At 40.0% G+C, this 23,288-nt stretch overlaps 1 protein-coding gene across 7 annotated transcripts in view; it reads right to left on the reverse strand.

Moving 5' to 3' along the window:
- Positions 1-23,288, reverse strand: part of sox5 (SRY-box transcription factor 5) — a 198,913-nt gene that overhangs the window by 145,259 nt on the left and 30,366 nt on the right. For all 7 annotated transcript variants that reach the window (XM_044186029.1, XM_044186026.1, XM_044186023.1 and 4 more), the window contains one exon: positions 2,710-2,784. The gene's annotated coding sequence lies outside the window, so the exon portion shown is untranslated. Of the gene's footprint in view, positions 1-2,709; positions 2,785-23,288 lie in introns of those variants that run through there.

A 23,288-nucleotide genomic window follows, 5' to 3' on the forward strand; every position in this document is an offset into this window, starting at 1 on the left:
TCACCGTCGTGGCAGGCAAGCGAGCTGCCAATTAGCTCTCGTACAACTCTGGACAGTGCTGGGAGAGAGAGAACAGGGGAGCTGTTCTGCATAAGAAATAAACAGCAAGATGCGGAACTGAGCTAATTAACAACCACGTATGGAGACTTACATATTTTCTGCAGGGAGATGCTCTATTGTATGTGTGGCTTTTGATCGAGGATCTGTTGCTTTTAAGAAAATGTTTATGACTTTAGAGTAGAGCAAGGCTTTGGGTTCAATGGTGCAAATCCAAAAAATATGGCAACAGAACTTGCATGAAGATGCAGTGAAATCTATTAAAAATTGAAATATACAGCCACTGTAAAAGTTTTAACAAGGAACCACGACATGCAGCTTTTCCTGCTTTCTGAGACTGTCCTCCCAGGAAGAACAACCGCATCAGTAATTTCAGCAACTGCCCCAACATCAGGCTACAAGACAGGAGGCCGCTGTTTGTTTCCCATTTCCAACTGAGAGTCAATGTTTATAGCATGACCACAATCACTCAATAATCTTCAAACACGTGTTTCTTATAACCATGATGACGAAGGTACCCTGACCTTTAATGATCATTTTAACCCAAACCATGATCTTTCCCTAAACCTAACCAAGCTGTTTTTGTGCCTAAACCTAACCAAACCTTAGCCATAGCATTGTCACGTTATTTACTATCTACTGATGATTCTATGGGCCATACGTATTTAAACCCTGCAAGACTTGTCTAAGAAGGCTAACTCCATGCTAGACAATGTCATACATGCTACAATGACTTCTATCACCAGCAGCTCAGCTTTTTTTTTTTTAAATACTGTTAAATGTCAGGGCGATATAAAGGTATGAAAAATTTTGATACTGGCCAAGCCTACTATATTCTAATGCAAAATTAAAGTTAAATGTCATTATGATCACAAACAGCATGACTATGACTGCCTTTACATTTTGTACGTTACAATTTTTATGTTATATTCTTATTGGGACTCCTGCTTTGCCACTTAGTTTAGTTTCACATTTCTGGAGATGGATAATAACTTTGTTCTCAGTCTCAAACCGAGGGTCTAAGGATAGAGGATGTTGTATGCTGTAGAGACTTGAAAGCCTTCTTAGGCAAATTTGTGATTTTGGGCTATATAAATAAAATTGACTTGACAGATGACAGACTGAGAATATTACAATTTTTGATAGCAAATACCAGTAGCAGTAAGTTAAATTATTGCCAACAACTAATTTTCCAGTCCTACGCTCATCCACAAATACAATATTAATATTTGTAATCCAGGGTGAAGTGCAGTAGAACTCAAACTTACAGGACAAACTGAAGATCAGAGAGTGTATAATGGGCTAATAGGAACAAAGTTTAAGAAAAGGGAAAGGGTATGATGGGTGAGCCTTACTGATTTATCAGCTGATGAAATCATTTGGCGCTTAGCTCTGACGGGGAACTCCCACAACAAAACAAACTCACCCAAACACAGATGAACAGGGTGTCCCCTCCAACTCTCTGGCACAGTGAAGACTGGGACTTTCCCTGCCTGCAGCACAGGACACACACACACACATTCCCAGGGACACACAGAAAAAGGTCACCCCTGGTTGAGACACACACGCAGTGGGCAGACTCATGGCTGATCTGACAGGGCTGCGACAAACACTCATACATCCATACACACACACGGGCCACGGTCAGTGGAACCAGTGCCAGCTAAATCTCCTCAGCAGAGCAGTGATGAGGCCACAATCTGTGATCATGACACTGCCTTGACACATACTGTCTGGACTTCTTCACACACATGAACACACAAACACACACAAAGAGCAAGCAGACAGTTATCAGTTGAGTTTCTATTTCATGGTCATTTGTCTTGTATCTGGGTTTGCTATCGCTGCACTCCTCTGACTTCAGGCCTTGTTCTCTATACAGCACCATCCACTGCTTTGTGTCATCACAGCCATGCATGCCACGGAATAGTTTTTCACTGATGTGCCACAACATTTACAGAAATTCACCAGTCAAATTCATTTCTTAGCAAAGTTTTTAGAGTCAAAGTTCCCAAAATAGAAACACACTGCCTGAAGAAAAGTGGCTTGTGTAGTTAAAAAACCTGCCAGCAAAAGACAAAATATATCAGTTTGGCTGCTGGTAAAATCTGTGCAAGGACTACAGACTATATAGACTAGAGTATCCAAGCTTCTATCAATGCTCTTTAATAGTGTTCCACACTTATCTTCTGTATTAATTTATTGTGATTAGTACATACCATAAGTTATTTTGTAGGGAAAATTAGACTTTAATTTAATTTTAGTACCTCAACATCACTTAGTGATTTTGCAGAAAGCTTTGCAGCAACCCCAGAGGACATCCATAAATGTGTTTATAAATGAGCGATATTTTAAAAATGTTTTAAGTGAATGAATTGCCCCTTTTTCTGCAACTTATGGCTGCATTGCATGGTCTCTACTGAGGCTACAGTACTGTCTACTATGATGAATTTATCTTTACCTGTATGATTATTGACTGGCAGACTCAGGTGAAAAATGCCTACTAACTTAGTAGGCAGAACTAAGCAAGAGATCTTGCATCCATTTCAGACTGTTCTTAATTTTGTTATTTTATCCGAGTTGAAGATGGAACCATCCGTGTATGTAACATAGACAGTGATAGGTGAATAGGAGATCAGTTGGAGCCCTTACCAGTTACTTGATAGAACAACCTGAAGAAAATGTCCAGAAGTAATCAGCTCCTCTGTCCACTGAGCCTCCTCACTCCTGAACACAAAGAAGAACAAAAAACAGCTTATTATTATTATTAGTAAAATATGTGTCACCTAAATGCAGATAACCAAATGTGCATTACGGTGGAGTTAGAAATAGTAAGTCTAAGATAGGTATAGAAAAAGTTAGGGAGTCAAAGAGAGAAATAGAGAGAGAAACTTTAATTACCGCCCTGCGGTTGTATGCCTCCACCAACCAGTCAAGTTGCAGTTTACATCCATGTCTGTCCAGACTCATATAATGTATGCAGTGAATACTTGTAAGGAATTGAATAAAAGAGTATAAAGTGTAGTTTTTGGCTAAATGGAAGTTAGCACTATATTGATGATACATATGTATAATTCCATTGAATATACATTGTTGAACTGATTAATGAAGGATTATCATAGATGTATTGGCATGATACTTGATTACTATGTAAAGATGGATTCTTATAGAGTATAGCTACAAAAAATGTGGTGCTTTAGTTTTTTCCTGGCATTTTTAGATGCAAAGCCTCTCTATGAGCTGTAGGTGAAACTCACTCACAGGATCAAGATTAGCTAGGCTCTAATACGTTGTTTGCAGTCACGTGATTCTGATGACGCTCGAAATTCAGAATGAGGCAGGAAGTGAAAGGCAGAATGGACGAGATGGAGGAAAGCCCGTACTGTGCTAATTATTGTTAACTCATTGTGTCGTCCCAGTCAACATGTGTGTGAAATCTGAATTCGCCCAACTCATTATTAAGTTATGGCTAAAAACCTATTTTAAAGTCACAATGACCTTTGAGTCAAAAGGAAAGAAATACAGTCACGAATAATGGTCAAAAAAGGACATGTCACAGTAAAGTTGATCTTTGACCTTTAGGGTAAAAAATGTCATCACTTTATCGTTGTATCCCATTCAACATCTGTGTGAAATTTTGTCATAATTACCGCATAAATTCTTGCGTTATGGCCAAAAACGTGGTTTGTGAGGTCACAGTGACCTTGACCTTCAGCACTAATGTATATATATGTTTATTTTTAAGGAAGGCATTCTGATGTTTATTCGCTTTTAAGCATTTTGTTATAACTTTAGCTGGGCAGGTAGGGGATCAGTGTCTTGGTCAATTGGTACATTACAGCCATGCTGACTGCTGCGGGTTATCAAAGTTTCATTTCAGTTCCTCACTAACCAATAGGTCTCCATTTTACAAAACTTCCTGACTCAAAGGTTTTATATTAAGTCTGAAAAGTAGCTCCCAAATTTCAAATTAGAATAAATGTACCTGCATTTGCCTGGATAGCTGAGTGTGTGTTGGTTGGGTGTGTTGTATGTCAAAGAGTGTGCCAATGCTTCTGTGCATGGTATTGTGAGTTAAGAGGGAAAGAGGGGAGTGAAAAGAGATAAAATAAAGACACAAAAAGTGAGAGGGAGCGAAAGAATGAAAAAACTGAGGGCAGATTAACTCATTCCAGCTTACAGATCCTCTCCTCCTTTCCTCTCTTCATCCCTTCATTCCCCCTCCTTTTCCTCTCCCTTACCCACCCCCTCTTGCTCCCTACATTCCTCCTACCCTCACCCCCTTCATACCAGAATTCTTCCATCTATAAATATCAACAAGAGAGACTATAGAAGTACATACACACACACTGTAAACACAGACACACACACACCAGTCTAAACCAATGAGCACAGTGGCGTATTGTGCCAGCAGAGCCAATACACACTTCCACGGCCATTACTCCCCATGGAAACAGGCGAGCGTGTTCACACACACGTGATGTTGATGTTGTACCCGTACAGTGGCTGCCTTAGACAATAAGCTATTTCAGGGCCAAATCACTGACAAAAATCCATTTTTCCACCCCACTAAAAAAGATCAGGAATGAGCGAGAGAGAAAGAACAGGATAGCGAGAAAAGCTGAAATCAAATAAACAGTGGCGTACATCTCTCTTAAGCTGGATTTATCTCTGTATTTTGTCATCATTCTAATTTATTCCCCAACCTGCTTACAATTACTGCCTTTTTAAAACTCATATCGCCAGCTTGTTGTTGTTCTCAGAGAGATTGCGTGGTATCTGAAAATGAATGAGCGGGGGACTTGCATAAGGTGGAAAAGCTCCTAGTGTACTTTTGTAGATTATCCACTTGATACCGATTCATTTTCTCTCTCACTTGTCACAGTTTTGTAAAGGAGGCGATGTAGGACAAACATGCAAACACACACAAAAACACACACACATGCACGCACGCAGATACACATGGTACTGTAGAGTGTAGAGGAAGGGAGTGGGCTCATCATCTTTAGTTGTGATTACAACACTTGGCAAGCTCTCCCCTGCCTGTTTGTCTGCCTATTGCCTTACAAATGGATTAGTAAACCCTGTTCCATTTGTGTGTGTAGCTTCTCTGAGATTTAGGCTGACTTACAAATAACACCAATCAGATTTGGGAGCAGCCGTTGTGTAGTCTTTTCCGGGGAAATATTGGGCGAAGTAATTTGGGGACAACGCTACAGTACTGCTTGTATACACTTAGTTTGGAAAACCTTGGGACTGACTGCACTTGTGTGTGTTGGGAAGATTTTACACATCTCATAATAAGGAAGTCTGACTGCTACTTTTGGAGTCAGCGGTTAATCCATGGGAGGCCTGCTTGCTCATCCCTAGTTTACATGTAATACAGAAGAGGACAACTCTGATCTGAAGAGGAGAGAAAAGACAGGGAAAGCAGGGTACAGATGACATGATGAAAAACAGGAAAGTTCAACCCATAAACACAACTCTTAATATACACCTACGTGTCACCTTTGTGTATATTTGGGGGATTGGTGTTTGTTTCTCTTATTGGTGATAAATGGCCAAATGCACAAAGGTAGACAAGGAGTGACTGGCAATTTACAATGCCTTTGACCCCATGTACAACTCATAATTGGATAAAATCAAGATGACATTTAAGACACTTTCATTCACATGTAGCCACAAAAATGCATCTCCATTGGCCAGATCACAAATCTGACAGCAATCCGTCTTGGTTTTCCCACGCTACATGCAAATTACGGTCGGCCTTACTCCAGCTCAGAGGGTGGTGGCAATGCACCGGAAGCTGTTTGGTAACTGACAAAAATGCTGCAGAATAACGTTACAATGATTAAAAAGTTTAGCTAGCTAGCTAACAAATATCCATCAACTAACAAACACATGGACGAATCGCATTTATGAACGAGACAAAAGTCTGAACGTCCTCACATGCTCTCTCTCACGCTGCTCCCTCACCCACACAGGACAGTCAGTGGTTGAACTGATCAGGGATCACATAAACGCTCTTTGTATGATCACATGTGTTGAAATCGCTAGAGCCACATTTTCTTGTCACTTTAATGAGACAGGGAGAAGGACGGCTAATTTCAGTATAATTTCAGTTGCCATTATCACAGGGGACAGACCGGACAAATCCTGTACAGGATATTTGCGCACAGATCACTTACTGACATAGTTACACTTTGGAGGAGGAAAAATCACATCTGCGTCTTGGACTGTCCTCTCCAGAAAAATGAAATGTTTCTTCAAACAGCACGCTGTACGTGTATCTTCAGTAGCAAAGATGGAAGCAGCCTGGCGCTGTTAAGGTGTGGTCAGACAGAAATTTAGTGAATTTTTACCTTGTGTTATTTGCCGGAATTTGACCATTTGTTTTTATTCACCCCAGACAGCCAATGTACAGACGTTAGCTGTAAGCTCACTAGCACGCGTGGACATTTCTTTGCACCAACTCCCAGCACGGCGCAGAATTGAAGAAGCGTTCCATTGACTTTGTATGCAATTATGCCGCCTCTAAAATTCACTTCAGGTTCTGTCTGAACACACAGTTATACTATAATTAAAAGTCTTAATACCTGGTCAAACCATATAGCGTCAGAGCAAAAATAATTTGGGCATTCTCTGAAAATTGTTGGCGCTCACTTTGGACTCTCAAATCCTTTAGCACTGTATAGAACAGCTAACCCCAATGGCGATCTTTGCCTAACCTAGTAGTTTTACTTGCCTAAACTTAAGCAAACTTTAACTATAGCAGAGAAAACGTTTGCATGAGTCGAATTTGGAATGCAATGTGACAACCTAATTTGATGTTTGAGGACTTATTGGGAAGTGCACAGTGTTCTACTTTTTCAATACAGTACAGTGGAGAGGTGTTGATTAAACCCTTTGGTATCGTATGTCTGGAGGCCTCTGTATTCTATTGAGAGCATGATACGTGTATGAAAACAGAAAAACTGACACTGAAAAATACTTTTTGTGCCCTGTGACCATGAGCAGGAAGAAAACAATATTAGTAGGATTGAACTGAAGAATGACCCCTTAAAAAATATTTTGATTTTTATCTTTGTTTATTTTCTATTTGTTCTTGGCATCAAGGAGCCAAACAAACTGTTTTACAAACATATACAAGTGATTTTAGTCTGAGATCAATGTAATGTGCTTTAAGTGCCTTGCTCCAGAACATCATGTCTGCCAACTATCTGGTCACAAACTCTCTATCATTTATAAAACATTATAAAAATGAGAGCGCCAATTTTCATGTAGAATAACAAGGAGTGTTTGGTATATGGGAAAAGTGAGTGTGTGTGCTTGTGTGTGTGGGTGTGTGTGTGTGTGTGTGTGTGTGTGTGTGTACACATATGTGTTTCTCCCGACCCGAGAGTACAGTTTGTGTGAATAAAGCTCTAAGCTGAGCTTCCATTAAGCCCCTTTCAACACAATGCCTTTCTCTCTCAGAAGCTCTGTCTGATGGAAATCTGCTTTTGTTGCCGCAGTTCAATGTCCCTGCTATCTCCTGATGGAAGGAGAGAGAAAGGAAGGTCTGAATGGGCTTCTATAGTTTTATGTTCCAGACGGTTCACACACACACATTTGCCAAATCACACACACTCCTTGCTCCTCTACAATGAAATCAATGCTCTCAGTTTTCCTCTCTATGCACAGCATCTCACAGTGCCAAAGCCTTCTTGTGATCAAACACCACATCATGTTCTGCAACTTCTGTAGTGATGCTAAGACAGTGCAGCTTTTGTACTCTGGTGTGGCTGTTCATCCACATTGTATTCAGTCGCAATGAAGGATGCCTTTTTTGATGGGTGTTTTACTTAAGTTTTCTTTTTTGGATGGACATTTATTCATTTTCTAATGGTTGCCATGCTTTTTACTTGCTGATATTTTGTGATTTTGTATTTTCTGATCACATCTCTCCCATATTTGCTGCCAGGTATAATATCCCTGAACCTTGCATTAACATTGTCTTTTCAAAATAAAATCTACAAACTGTAAAATTATGCATTGTGTAACTCAAATCAGCAAGATAAAACATGGCATAGTAAACAAGAAAAGGAAACAAAACAACACATTTGAAAATGTTTTTGTCTCCACATTTTTTAGACCAAAGTTACAGAATCATGTTTGCGGTGACTTTTTAGCAGAAACTCCACAAAAGTTTAAATCATCTTTGCAAACTGTGAAAGCAAGCAGAAAGGGAATATCTACCATAATCCGCTCACATTTAACTTTAGATTTAGATCGCCTGTTTGTTATTTGGCTCCACAATCTCTTCACTGTCGGTGTGGGCATGTGTGTGTGTGTGTTGGGGTTGAATGGGTTACACAAGTGAACATATGTCAGGAAATATGTCTGGTTTGGTTTGGATAGGACCGCTGGGCTGCTGCTCCACGGGCTACCGTGGGACCAGGAGTGTCCGGGGATAAAGCCTGATTGTTGGGAAGATAAAGACCGCTAAAAGAGTGGACGGAGAGGGGAGGGACCACAGGACCGTCCTGCCAAAGGCTGCCACACACACGCATGAAGGCACAAAGACGTGAACACATTCAAAAGTCAGTTAACCAAAATAGGCACACAAGCATTATCTATAGTAGTTCTACATTAGATTTCTAGAGTAGTTATGCTTAAAAAAACAAACACAGTGTCAAAGTGGTATGTTGGCAATGTGCTGGTGGGGAGATCATAGGACTGTTGGCCTAGACTGTGCGGATTGAGACAAGGGGAGTCAGACAAAGACAGATATAGAGAGAGAAGGACAGAAACATTCACATATAGATAAAAAGATATAAAGACTCAATACAGTGGGGATGATTTGCAAAGACATTTGTTTTAATTAAATGTGTCTCTAATGTGAACATTAATGCTTAGATATGGGAGTCTATTAAAGGGCTATTGTATTGGATTGCATTAGACTGCACAAGTACTTAATAAGCTGATTACAAGTGTGCATGCATTTGTTGGGCTAATTCTTACCGTCTGCATGCAATCTTCAAATACACTGTCACACACAACTAATAAACCTCAGAGAGAGGAAGGATGGACACACATGTGCACACACACACACACACACACCCACACACACTTAGAAGACACTAACAGGGACATGAGCAGCCTCAAAATGAAAATAAGTTAATGCGCAAACACACAAACACAGACAGTGACCTCCATCCAACTGAAAGCTTCTGACTGGGTTAAAAGTAAGTGACTTGATTGGATTATAGACAGGATACAATGGAGACAGATAGGGAGGTCTTGTAACCTCACATATTGTATCCGCCTGCAGGTTGCTGGTGAACAAGCACCGAGCTGGAGCATATCTTAGCTGACATTGGGTGAGAGGCGGGATACACCCTGTACAGATCGCCAGTCAATCACAAGGGAGGGCTAAATATCACTACAGATAAGTGAAAAAATGTATCTTTATGTTATTAGGGTACAGTGACCCTTTAATGGGTCAATGAATGGCTGAAGCAGAACAAAATGAAGACTTTGGAGTGGCCTAGTCAAAGTCCTGAATCCTATTGAGATGCTGTGGCATGACCTTAAAAAGGCAGTTCATGCTCGAAAACCCTCCAATGTGGCTGAATTACAACAATTCTGCAAAGATGAGTGGGCCAAAATTCCTCCACAGTGCTGTAAAAGACTCATTGCAAGTTATCGCAAACACTTGATTGCAGTTGTTGCTGCTAAGGGTGGCCCAACCAGTTATTAGGTTTAGGGGGCAATCACTTTTTCACACAGGGCCATGTAGGTTAGGATTTTGTTTTCCCTTAATAATAACAACCTTCATTTAAAAACTGCATCTTGTGTTTACTTGTGTTATCTTTGACTAATATTTAAATTTGTTTGATGATCTGAAACATTTAAGTGTGACAAACATGTAAAAAAAATAAGAAATCAAGAAGGGGGCAAACACTTTTGCACACCACTGTATATATATATATAGTGTGTGTGTGTGTGTGTGTCTGAGAGAGCAGCAGCAGTTGTAGCAACTGTGAGGGTCACAATGTTGAAGTCCAATCTTGTTTTATCAAATTAATAGTGGCCTTCTCAGCTTTCCTCCATGCACACACACACGCACACACACACACACAGTTGCACCGCATCTTCACCACTTAATCACATTACCCACAGCCTGCCGCAGTACAACACACTCACAACAGCAATACTCCAACACACTTACATACACTGTTCACACTCAGCTCCTAGACTCCACATAAGGAAGCAAATTATACCGTACTTATTTGCTACACTCGACACACACGTATTAAGAGGTAAAGGTCAAAGGGGAAAGATGCCATTGGGGAGCATCTCTTCCAATTTCCGTTGCAATATGGAGACTGCTCACAGTCTAATACCATTATAAAAGCCTATGTACATCGAAATTAAGTTGCTTTTCTCTAATTGCCTCTTAAAGTCACAACTCACTATTGAAAAAGCATCAATAGTAAAGAACTTGCATTGTGCTATACACTATTCCATCCTCAATTCAATCCATGTGGACAACAACATTGCCAGAGCAATTTCATTTATTCCTTCAATCATATAAAATGGATTATGGCTGTAATACCGCATTCTGTAAATGATAATAATAAAATGCACTTCATTATATTCCATGGGCAAATGAATGCCCTGTGCATTATATGAAATGAAGGCTGGTCTAATATTGTACAGACAATGAACCATTGGGTCCAAACATGTCATCATTAAACACAACTTATTGGAACAAATGTGCTTAGCAATTATGCATCAGTGACATCAGCATATTGTATTGTTTGCTGTATGGACAAGGACGCATTTCAGTACCTTGACCCCTTCTCACAGCTGGCTAATAGCTATTCAAACCAAGGGTTCGTTTTGAAAGACGACATTACTACTTTTCTTTGCCAAGTCTAAATCAACCCAGGTAATCAGAATTATATAAACAAGAAAGAATGAGACCTTTTCTGTTCCATCTTTGTGAGACAGAATGGATAGATTGCATTTCTGATGAATGTCAATAGGAACACGAGATACACAGCTGTGAGACCTTGTACAGACCTTGAAACAAACACACAAAACATGTTACAGAAGCAAACTCACTTGACAAACATACTGTCATTATGTCCTGTTCTCTATGACTCTCAAACCAAAAATCTACAGTAGTGTCTTGTCTGCTTAGTCCTCTACACGATCAAGTTTTAGTTGGCATACCAACCTGTTCAAATCTGGCCTCATGTGGGCAGCTGATAATAAATGACTGGTCCTTATTAAAGCCATTACATTGCTTCCATGTACTGTAGATAAGAAAAATGTGACACAGGATCCATGTTGCACATATGGAGGCAGTAGTTGTTCCGCCTCTCTTTCTTATGTCCGTTCAATGCATTTAGTTAGTGTTCGCACCTCTCAATGCCATTTTTCTCTCACTGCCTTGACATTCCTGTGTCCACATTGTTCAAATGAAAATTTTACTACATGAAATGGTAAAAATGCAAATTTAGAATATGAATGGTATAACACGAGTGGACTGATGAACACAATGCGATAAAATTTTCACTTTCTGCAAAGCGGCAAAGAAAGGCAGCCACATTGCCAGTAATGGCAAGGTTATTAAATTCTTACATATTCTGTAATGTTTTTGCATTTTGCTTGCAAACCAATCATGAGCTAGACTCAACTGCCACTTTAAATGCTGCGCCTTGATCACAGAGATCATTTTAAAATTGCACACTTGACTTTGAATTTTACTTTTATATAAAATGACTGGAAATTGGTCCAACACCTCCAAGACAACTTAGCAGCATGATGCAGTAAACAATCTCTAACCTCATGCATTGCACTGTATGTGATGTCCTGTGTTGCTGATAGTCTTGTCACGTTTGAACAAGTAAACATGGAACTTTTGTGACAGCCGAAAAGCTATTACTTTAACAGCAAGGCAAAACCAGTAATGTTTCAGAATACATGTCTAAAGGGGGATTTTGATAATGGCAGTGAAGTGGCATTAGGTGATACTGTACAGTAGGTAACATCCTGATGGACAGAGGTAATGAAAGATTAGGAGAAAGGCCAAAGTGAAACGCTCAGGCTTGGTTTTCTTGCTTCTCTCTCTCCAGCTTTCTCTCTCTCTCTCTCTCTCTCTCTCTCTCTCTCTCTGACAGTTGCTGTACTATTAACACCGCCTCCACAATTAGTGTCTTCTCACTGGCTACACACACACACACACACACACTCACACAAACACACTCACAAAAAGTGACACCCCAGGGCCCTGCACAACCCAAACAGCATAATTAGACATCCCCTAAACAAAGCACACACTCTGTAATTACTCTGTAATGTTACATAGCACAAGGGACTCAACAAAAGCCATTTTCCCTGGATCAACCAGTGGCACACACACCCACACACACGCTATACTCCTGTGCCTGTGACTGTGTACATTTCTATTGATTTCACCAGGCAGAGAATTCCCACTGGCTGCTTGACCTCAACATAACAGCCCCCCCCCAACACACCCACCCTGTTCGTCCTCCCCCTCCTCCCACCCTCCCCTTTTTCCGCCTCTATGCCCCCAAGTCAGTGCAGATATTGCTCCAAGTCCAGCGGCAGTAAATTAAATCTCTGTGCCAAGCCAAGTAGTGTGAAATCACATTAGATCTTAATCAGGGGCTATTGTGTTTGCCTTGTTGGATTTCTTTCTGTTATTATGGGTGTTATCTTTTGTTGTGTACAGTTTTATTTCACAATGTGTAAGCCATCACAGAGGGGGAATATCTGTAAGTGACTGTACGTTTTGACTTTGGTACACTGGATTGCAAACATCAATAACCCCGACTTCAAATGTAGTGATTTGCGTCCGTCAGTCACTGTCCCAAACACAGATAATCTCACATTATTATACAGGGTTTCCAACCAGGAAATTAGTCAGCAGAGGTAGAAAGCTTAATCTTTAAACCAACTTAAACTTAATGTCCAGCTGGCGAATAACAGACCTCAACTAACTTCAGCCTGGTGTTTGACCAGCAGCACTGCTTGCTCTCCTCTGCTTGTGCACTCATCCCCAACTAATAGGCCTTTTACATGGATGACATTTTGACATGTCACTGGAGGAAAAGTACAGGTGTAAATAATAAAATAATAATAAAATGAATGATTGCTTCAGTTCCAGGGTCCTGCTCTTGTGCATGCTGGCTCACTGTCACACTGTCATGGCTCACTGGTTCATCGTCAATGTTAATATTACTATCGATAGTTCCATTTCATTCTAAGACGAGTCAAAATGTTTGCTGTGAAAAAGATGTATGGTGACCAATTTATCCATTTGTCATTACTCTTCCAAAATTGTGAAAATTGTTCCTGTTCTTTCCAGACACATTCCTGGCAATGTGTTACTCTTAACACATTAGATACATCTCGTCTTTTGATCAATTTAGCTTCTCAAAGATGGCGTAAACAAAATGGCAAAATGGCGTTACCTCACACACACAGAGGTGGTCTTTTTACAGTATGGCAATGGAAGAATGATCTCTTTTCAGATGATGTGTACAAGACAAGACTTGGAATTGTTCTTCTTCGATTGTGAGAAAATGTAACCAAAGTGTCTGTCTTAAAACTCCACTGTTCTGTAGCTCCCCTTTAAATTCAGGTGTCCAAACCTTGTCCCCCAGAAATATTGTTTGTATAGAACTTATTTGTTTTATCCAATTATAGGAAACTTTGTTGCTGCCTGGAATATGTTCACATGTAACGTTTTTTAAAGTGAAAGAAGTGCTACATTTATGTACCACACACAAATTGTAGGGAGGTGGTCACGGTGGATGGTGGGAATTTAAAGCTCAGGACTTTGACACCAGAGACTGGGGCACACACCCTGAGTCCCGCATGTGGTTAGGTTTGGGCAAAAAAAGCATTTGGGTTACGGTTCTGTATTAAACCAAGATCATAATCTTCGAGTGCCTAAACATAACCATAAAAAAGTTTTATAGCCTAATGCTGTAGTCACTATGAGCAGATATTGTGGGTGTGTGTGTGGGGGGGGGGAGTCACTGAATATTTTGCTGATACATTCAGTATCAACATTTTGCAACTTGCCATATACTTTAATACACGTTTCCTCATCATGCTAATAAAAAAAATGTAATTCGGGCAGCATCAAAACATATTTGCTATATCATATACACATCATTTCTAGGAGACAGGGTTGGGTGTCCAGAGAAGTATGTTATTGTCAAAATGAAACACCGTCAAACCTAACAAACCACTTGAATGCTTCTCAATTAACAACAGTGCTGTTTTCTGCAGGATCTTTTACACTAACAATGCATTTGCTGTGCGATGTGTACAACATAAGTACAAGGAAATACAGTGGTGGATGAGAAGCAGTGCATGAAAAACTGTCCTCTTTTACCCAAGCACTGCGGTCCAAGCCTCCATGTTGACAATTATCTGTGCTGCCCAAGTGTCCTTGAGCAAGCCACTGAGGGTCTACTAGCTGCTGGTCATTTGGCTGATTGGCATTCAGCTTTCCTGGTTTACACACGGAGAGCTCTGCATGATCAATAATGTCACATTTCATCAATGCTATTTCTCCTTTGAAGTTCAGGTGTGTGTTGTCAAACTAGCAGGTTGCCCTTTATGAGTAATTTCACTTTAGATAATGAGCCCATGAAGGATGAGCATGACACCATGAATGATCTCCATGTTATGCGCTTTCTTTAATGATCTACACCACACTTTACAACACATAAAAATGAAAACTCTCCCTCTAATGATGTCTGTTAGGCTTAAAGACCTTCTCTTCTTCCTTATCTCACTCTGAGATCAACACAGCAAGTCTTCTCCATTACTAAGTTAACAATCTTAGGCATTATTCAACTAGTCAAACAAAGAAATAGACTGTGAACTATAACAAATAGTGTAGAACAGTGATTCCCAACCAAGGATACTTGTACCCCAAGGGATACTTCTGCAGTTGCCAGGAGGTACGTATAATGTGTACATGCTCAACTAATTTGACAAAATAAATATATATATAAAAAAGTCTAAATAGTTATCTTAATGTATTGGATAAATGGCTGAAATAGTTAGCTTAATGTAACGGATAAATGGTTGAAACAGTTAGCTTAATGTAATGGATAATGGCTAAATTGTTGAAATTGCTAAATGTAGTGGATAAATGGTTACAATAGTTGGTTAAAAGTAATGGATGAGAAGTTGAAATACTTAGCTAAAGGTCAAAGTTAATGGTGAAAAATCTAAGTAATGGCTATATGGTTGAAACAGTTAGCTAAATGTAATGGATAAATGGTTAATAGTTAGCTAAAGGTACTGTAATAGATAAATAGGGAAAAAGCTAAAAGCAATAGCTAAATGGTTGAAATTGCTAAATACAATGAATAAATGGTTATAATAGTTTGCTAAAAGTAATGGATAAATAGCTGAAATAGTTAGCTCAAAAAACGGTTAAAATAGTTAGTTATTGAAAAATAGTTGAACTTCTAACTTCTGCCACTCCAAGGAGTAGGAGTACGAAGAGATACTGTAGATGCTGTAGAGATACTAAAAGTGAAACCTGCCGCCTCAACTTTCATCTTTCTTATTGTCTTGTGGCACTGCAGCTCCTAACTGTCATCATATCTTCATTGTTGGTATCACAAATATATGAATATATATATATATATATATATATATATATATATATATATATATATATATATATATATATAAACAGGTGACCTGATGGAAGACCTCCACAACACGACCTTCAGGGAAACATTGTCTGTGCAAACAATCTGGATGAGCTGATATTAGGCATTCATAGAATTCATGCAGAGGCTCTAGCAATAATGAAGAAATGTCTGACGCCCCAGAGCCTTGAGCCTTGTGTGTTGATTGTCACACTAAACTCAACTTTTATTGAGGTTAAGAGTCAATGCTAGACAAGCAAGACATTTTGGCTATGGTTAGTAACGTGTGAGTTATGGTAAGACAAGAAAAGAAAAGAAAACATGTTTACAATTAAAAAGTCCCTCACTGTGTAAACATTTTTTCATGAGTTGGGAATTGAACTCAGGTCACTGGAGCTAAAAGAAAAAGCTATACGTCCGTTCACCACCATGACCCCCAAGCATTCACTTTCCTCTGTACTACTTCAATGTCACATAGCTGCCTGTTTCTATTTGTTACTCCTGCACGTAAATATGGTCCTGATGGAGAAACCAGTACAGGAACATAAAGAGTTACTGTGACAAAGAAGAAGCTCCCATGGACAAACTGATAAACTTTGCCTCTATAAATGTGTTAAGCTTATCTTACACACTAACTTCCTGTGTTCACGTGTCTTCATGTGTTTGTATGCGTGTGCCCTTGTGCGCCCCTCTGTGTTTGAGACAGTAGCTGCTTCATGTCTTGTCAACAAACTACCCCATTCTCTGTCTGGGAAACTGAACAGATACAGCCACAGTGCTGTTATCATTCATTGTATTACAGCTTTACATTTGACTGTGAAAAAGGTAAATCATCCATAGTTGATGTAAAGAAAAGAGCTATAATCAAAGGGGAGAAGCTTTTTAAAGTCTGAAGAAGAAAAAGGGTGATGATGGTGACAGCACTAATCTGATTGGTCTGTGGAGGCAAAGTAATCCTTTAGAACCTCAGCCACTCGAGCAGAGTAAAGTCAGTGGAATGATCTACATCTTTAGCCCAAAGGGGGTCTTTCTTCTGCACCATGTTAGTAGCGCATGTAACAGCAGTTGTCTTCTGGGGTGGTGGGATATCAGATTGGGAATCTTATTGGCTTACCCATGACTTGAGGAATAAGAATCCATATAGGGACAGAAAAAGTCAGAGCAGTCGGAGTCAGTGCACCTACTAAATAACATGCCCAAATATATTATATCAGCTGTGGTATCATTTGAAAAAGGACACTTGGAAGTTTCTCTGGATGTATGATCCAGCTGGGCAACACACAGTGTAAGAAACAGAAGTTCAGACATGAAGTTCAAACACATTTTTTAAATTAAACTTTACACTTCAAAATTTTACAGCTCTGCATCAAAATGACCACAATGTTTAAAAGGAGGAAAGAGCAAATCTATTATAACATATATAACATGTTTATATTCATATAACTGTAATTGCTGTCTCTTCAGACTCACATGTCTTTGTAAGGCCTAGCTGTCTATCTATATCACTTAAAAGTGTATTTATTAAAGATTTGGCTTTTCGAGCAAAGCTGACTACTTTGAATATGACAAATCTAATTTAACCTTCTACTTAGTTCATGTTACTGTGCTAAAATAAGCTTTTGGGGCTGCATGGTGAATTAGGGTAAGAGTTACACTACTCATGCATTGTAAATTCCTCCAGGTGAGAGCCTCACCTTAAATACTAAACTGTAAGTGAAAATGATCACAATTACATTGCTGAGCTTCCCAGTCGATCGAGAAACCAATTACATTTATGAATCAGATGCTGTGAGCTACATTGCCCAAATTTTGATGTGCAATCTTACAAATTCAGCAAATCAGACTGAAAGCGAGAGCGAGAGTGACAGGCTTGGTGTGAGGAGGGGAAAAGCCTCTTTTCCAGCCCTCTGCTCTGACATGGCTTACCTAACATGCTTTAGTTGATCACATTGCAGCAGAACACTACATGAAAACATGAAAGGAAGGACTGCCTGGTCGAGAGCAGTGAGCCAGTCTTGATACACAAACACACGCACACATCCAAACAAAAACCCTTACAGTAAAGTACTTATGTGTGAGTGAAGGCCTGTTGACAAAGTGTGTGTTAGTGTTTGTCTCAGTTTCTATACATTACATTTCAGACAATGCAGCTGTGACACTCCTCTGTTCTTTTCCTAGTTGCCTTTCTACCCTTCCTCTCAACCTCTGTCTTCCTATTTTTCTTTGCTGACCCACTCTTCTTCCCTGTTCTCTGAGAAACAAGGGTCATTTCATCAATTTTCATAGTTCTCCAATGCCAGCTGAGCAAAGAACCGCAAACAGACAAAAGGACAAAAAAAGGTGAAATTATTGATTTGATGTCAGTGTCAATTAGAGGGAAGAGGGGAGAGGAGCAGTACAGAGAGATCCAGGAGAGAGATGAAAGAGACTGAAAGTGAGCTGTTGGCATCACTAATGGAGAAGTGGAAAAATACAAATGTAGACTGATGGAGAAATGTCTAAAAAAAGCCTAAAAATATTTACTCTATATGAATGTTAATATGCTTGCAAGGACAGTATTTATAGGTGTATGTGTGCCCGTGTGTGTCCACATTTTGCTGTGCGAAAGAGCTTGTCACTGCTAGTGGCGATGAACAGATCACTTCTGTACCAATGCACACTGGGAATAGCAACAGCATCTCACACAAACACAAAATCGCACAAACATGCCAGAGAATGGTCATCAGTTATAAGGCAATTCACACATTTTTATCTATAATCTAATTCTGGCTTTTTTTGTCTTTCATCTTATATTTGAAGTCTTTATAGAGGATGGTATGCAAATACAAGTTTTTCACTTTTGTGCATGTCTGTGATGTTTCCAAACCTCACAGAAAACAGGAAGCATTGTCCAAAGCTCAGTGCATTTTGGTCCACAATATTTGTTGGGCATCTGTACATACTAACAACTACCTGTTGTGTAGGACATTTCAAGTCTGGTTGATTGAAGTTCAAAAGGTACAAAAACAAAATTTCAGCCTGAGAATAAAAGATCTGCGTTCTGCTTCTATCCAGTACATACAGGATCTGACAAAATCAACAAGTGACTTAATTAGGCTTAAAACTCATGATGCAAAAAAATCTGCCACTTCACCACTAGGCTTCTCACTGGAAATTCATCCTTTTATTGGTTTGGTAGCAAGAGTGATGTCCTTTGTTAGACCAAGTACAAATGCCCCTCAGTAGACAGCACGTACAGTACGCTGAACTTCTAAGAGAAAACAGAAAGTCCTAAGTTGGTAAAGGTAGAGAAAAAAACTTTTCTTATGACATTAGAATCCTGCTTGTCTTGTTTAAGGACACTCCAGCAGGCTAGATGCTTGCTATCACGGGGGGCTTGCCCCCAAACCAGGGCGAGCTGTAGCCGAGCATTACATGCATGCATAATAAAAGGTCTACCTGAAGAAACTGTGAGCGACATATATTGATTAAAGGAGACAATGTATTGATCTCCTCCAAAACATCAGAGGTAGAGGAGGAAAGAGGAAGAGGAGTATGGATGAATAAGTAACCTGTGATAAATCCGGTGATTCCATCAGAATCCAATGCTTTTACTCCTCAACCCTAATCCTACTGGATCTTAAAAGGTCGGTTCACTCAAATTACAAAAAAAAAAACAACATACTTCCTCACTTACCTCTAGTGGTATACTAGACACAGTATCTGTATCTGTAAAGGTGAACAGAATTTCATTTGTGGTGCTTAGAGTATTGAAAATTTACATTTACAAAATCAAACTGCAACACTTCATGCCAGAAACAACGTCCTGTTACTGTGGCTCACCCACAGAACACACTGTGAACAATTTTATTAGAGACTATTTCTTTGGTAGAAAGTAGGTCCAATGAAAACTGCATTCAGTTCCATTCACATTGATTGTAGTAGAATGGAGGTAGAAAATTGACAGATGCATCTCTCAAAAACTGGCTAAATAAAATCAAAGCTGCTGTATATGTATTAGTACTTGACCCATTAACATTAACCTTTCCCCAAACTTTCGTTAAATCCCTTCACTAAAGCTCTCACCCAAAATAAACCACTTGAAGATGTGTAGACAATCAAAAACAATGAAAGAAAATACCAATTGAAAACAGTCCCTGTTAGGCAAGTTGCTATTAGTGATGACACGTGTGGACATATATACGCATTCTGCGTCTAGTAATGATGGGTGGCATAAAATGTACAGGTTTAGAGAAGCAGAGGGAGGGGGAGGGAGCTGGTCAGGGTCAGGGTCTGTGTTTGTCATTGACTTCAGACTAGATACAGCTAGTGGAATGATAAGTGTGTATTTATGCATGTGTTTGCATTTGTGCACATGTGTAGGAGAAGGGAGGGCAGGGTGAGGATACTATTATTTTTCAGAAGACATGATGTCTCATGCACATCTCACACACACACACACACACACACACACACACACAAACCCACACGCCGTGTGTCACTGCGCATTACTGTTGCTTTCTGTGGACGCTGCGTCCAGACAATGACAGGCAGGCAGGAGCCACAGCATAATGAGAGAGAGCAGGGGCCTTCGCTTACACACACACACACACACACACACACACACTTCCACGAGCACACACGCGAACACAGAGGGCAGTCGGCTTCACTCCGTCCCCTAGCCTCTCAATTACCCAGCAGGCTTTTAGTGCCACTCCGCTCCACTACAGCAAATTACCCAGGGCCCTGTCTCACTTAGAGACCTGTGTGAGTGTGTGTTGGTGGGTGTGGGTGCTTGACAGAGGCAGAGCAAGAGAGAAAGTGCGTGTGTGTGTGTGTGTGTGCGTGTTGTGCTACAGCAAGTGCCTCCGAAACAGTGGCTGGAGCCCAGCAGAGGCACGTGAAAAGCTAATAAAAGTGTTTGAATGCAACTGCCATTAGGCTAATACCTCTCCACAAGTATGACAAACACACACACACACACACACACACACACAGTATGAGAGAGGAGAGAAGAGGCGACAGGGTCAGCTGCAGTGCCCTCTCTTAGATCAAATGTAGCTCTCCGGCTGGCTGAGAGTGCTGGCTTTTATTGAATGAGATATTAAAGAGTTGTTAGCTGAAGAATACAGATACAAATGGCTACTGATGACTGTTTAATTGCATCACAATTTGGTAAAACTTCTGAAAAATCTACACCCGCTCCTTGCCATAATGCACACATTTTTGGACCCTCTGTGTTTGGGTAATTTCACAACAGTATTATGTATATGCCTGCAGTATAAGGAACTTGATGACATCAGGACAGAAAATAATGCAAAGACCCTTGATTTGAAGGTTCTCACTGGCCATACAAACACTACAAACCATTGTAAACCTTCATATTGCTGAACATCACATTTACTGACAACAATTCCAATTTTGCTGTGAAGAAGGCGAGGAAGCAACGTGACATCGCACTATTAACTCCAACTCAGTAAAAAGGGTAATGTAACAATCAGGAGTTTCTGTTAAACAATCATAAAAGAGGACTGCCTCACACCAGAAACTCAGCTCTGGGCCAACTTGAAACTTCTTGGCATTTACTGAAACACTGAGTGATGCGTTTCGCGTATGCCTCATCAGGCTTTCTTGTCAATTAGAAGAACAAATCACAGCTGTAGTGCAGGGGACTCAAATCATGTGATCAAAAAAACACATACATTACTGTGTAGACCAAAAAAATCACAGTACACATACATTCTGATTTCTTTAATATTGTAATAAATATACACTTATATCCAGAAACCTCAAAAGTAGTTCATTTCAATTATGTGTCTATCAAATAGACACATAATTCAGAAGAGCAAATAAAGAAGCTACCAATTAACAAAACTAACATGCTCATAATGACAATGCTCACATGCTGATATTTAACAGGTATAATCATCACCATTTCAGTTTGGTGTGTCAGCATGCTAAAAATTGCTAAAAAGCACTAAACACAAAGTAAAGCTGAGGATGATGGGAATGTTATCAGTTTGGCAGGTATTTGGTCATAAATCAAAGTACTGGACAAATAAAAAAAATTTGACTTACACTTACAATTCATCCTTAAGGGAACATGAATGTCAGCACAAAATTCCATGGCAATCCAGCTGATAGTTGCTGAGATATTTCAGTCTGGACCAAAGTGGTGGACCGACCAACCGACAGACTGACATTGCCATCCATAGAGGCATGCCCCAAGCATGGCTAAAGATTTCATGTTTGAACTTGCTGTGCGTGTTACAAACTAGATCAGGAGAATGGGACAGAAACTGATGGGGACTCTCTCCTAATGACACTGGCTAGGCAACATTTTCACTGTCTGAGACCTGGTTTTAATATCTAATAATGAATGCAGGCCTTGGGTAATTTACATAACGTACAGTACTTTCTTGCTCAACTGCAATCTCAAAAGCTGCACGGTCTAATTTATTTCTGCCTATAAGTTACATTTTAATGGCCTACCATGTTATGCTGTGTGATATTGGTTTGCTTTAGTCATTGGCATGAGGACAGCAGCCAAGTGCTGACCTACAATACTCGACCTTTTGTGAATTTATGAATTCATAAAACTAATTGTGCAAAGCTGAGGGTATTTATATGTCTTTTCTTTTTCCACACTGTGAAGCGTGGAAAATATATATCTTATTTTCAGTCTTTTAACAGTTGCTATTGGTGTTGTAGTATGGTGTGTGACTTCTGTATGGTCTAAACAGCAGTTACCATTCTTGGCCTTTAATATTAGCTGCTGAGAGAAATAAAACAAATAATTCACAAAGTGACACACACGCTTTGGCACAGAGATTTCTCCAGAATGAAACAAAATTTAACTTGACTGCAACGCGACATGAAATCAAATAAAATAAAATCCACCTGCAGCACATGTCTAATTGAGCAGATTGGTATCACATTGACTAAATTGCCAAGGAGCCGATTTGTGCCAGAATAAGATAAAGATAAGTTCAATTGGTTAGAGTGAGTCAGACAGAAGAGGCACGGTGTGTGTTTATGTCTGTAAGCTAGAGTACACACACTTTTTTTTTTTTGTCTGAGCTGCCTTGTTAGCGGTCTTACTGTGTGTGTGTCCAAGTTTATGTGCACTCTCTTTGTTTGTGTTTACGTGTGTGTTAGTATGTACATGTATCTGTGCCTGTACTGTACTTGCCTGTTGTGGGTGTGTGTGTGTGTATTAAGAGATCTGTTAATTAACCAGCAGCTCTGCCCTGGTGCTGGGGTGCGAGACAGAGAGAGAGGCCAACAAAGAGACAGACCGGGAGAGAGAGAGAGAGGATCAAAGCAGGGGTCTGTGGCCAGGGGGCTCCCTCTGTGCTTAGATGAAATGCGGCGGCTGCAAACTTTAAAGACTTCCTGCCATTAGCCTGGACCTTGTCCCCTCGCAGGCCTGGGCTGCTTCTCCCCCCAAAAACAATGGCATAGAAGGACAGAGAACGAGAGCGAGAGGGAGGGAGACAAAGTACAATGACCATAATGACCATAATGTTAGATAAGTGAAACAGACCCACA

Source organism: Siniperca chuatsi, linkage group LG23 (genome assembly GCF_020085105.1).
Source record: "Siniperca chuatsi isolate FFG_IHB_CAS linkage group LG23, ASM2008510v1, whole genome shotgun sequence".
Taxonomy (NCBI): Eukaryota; Metazoa; Chordata; class Actinopteri; order Centrarchiformes; family Sinipercidae; genus Siniperca; species Siniperca chuatsi.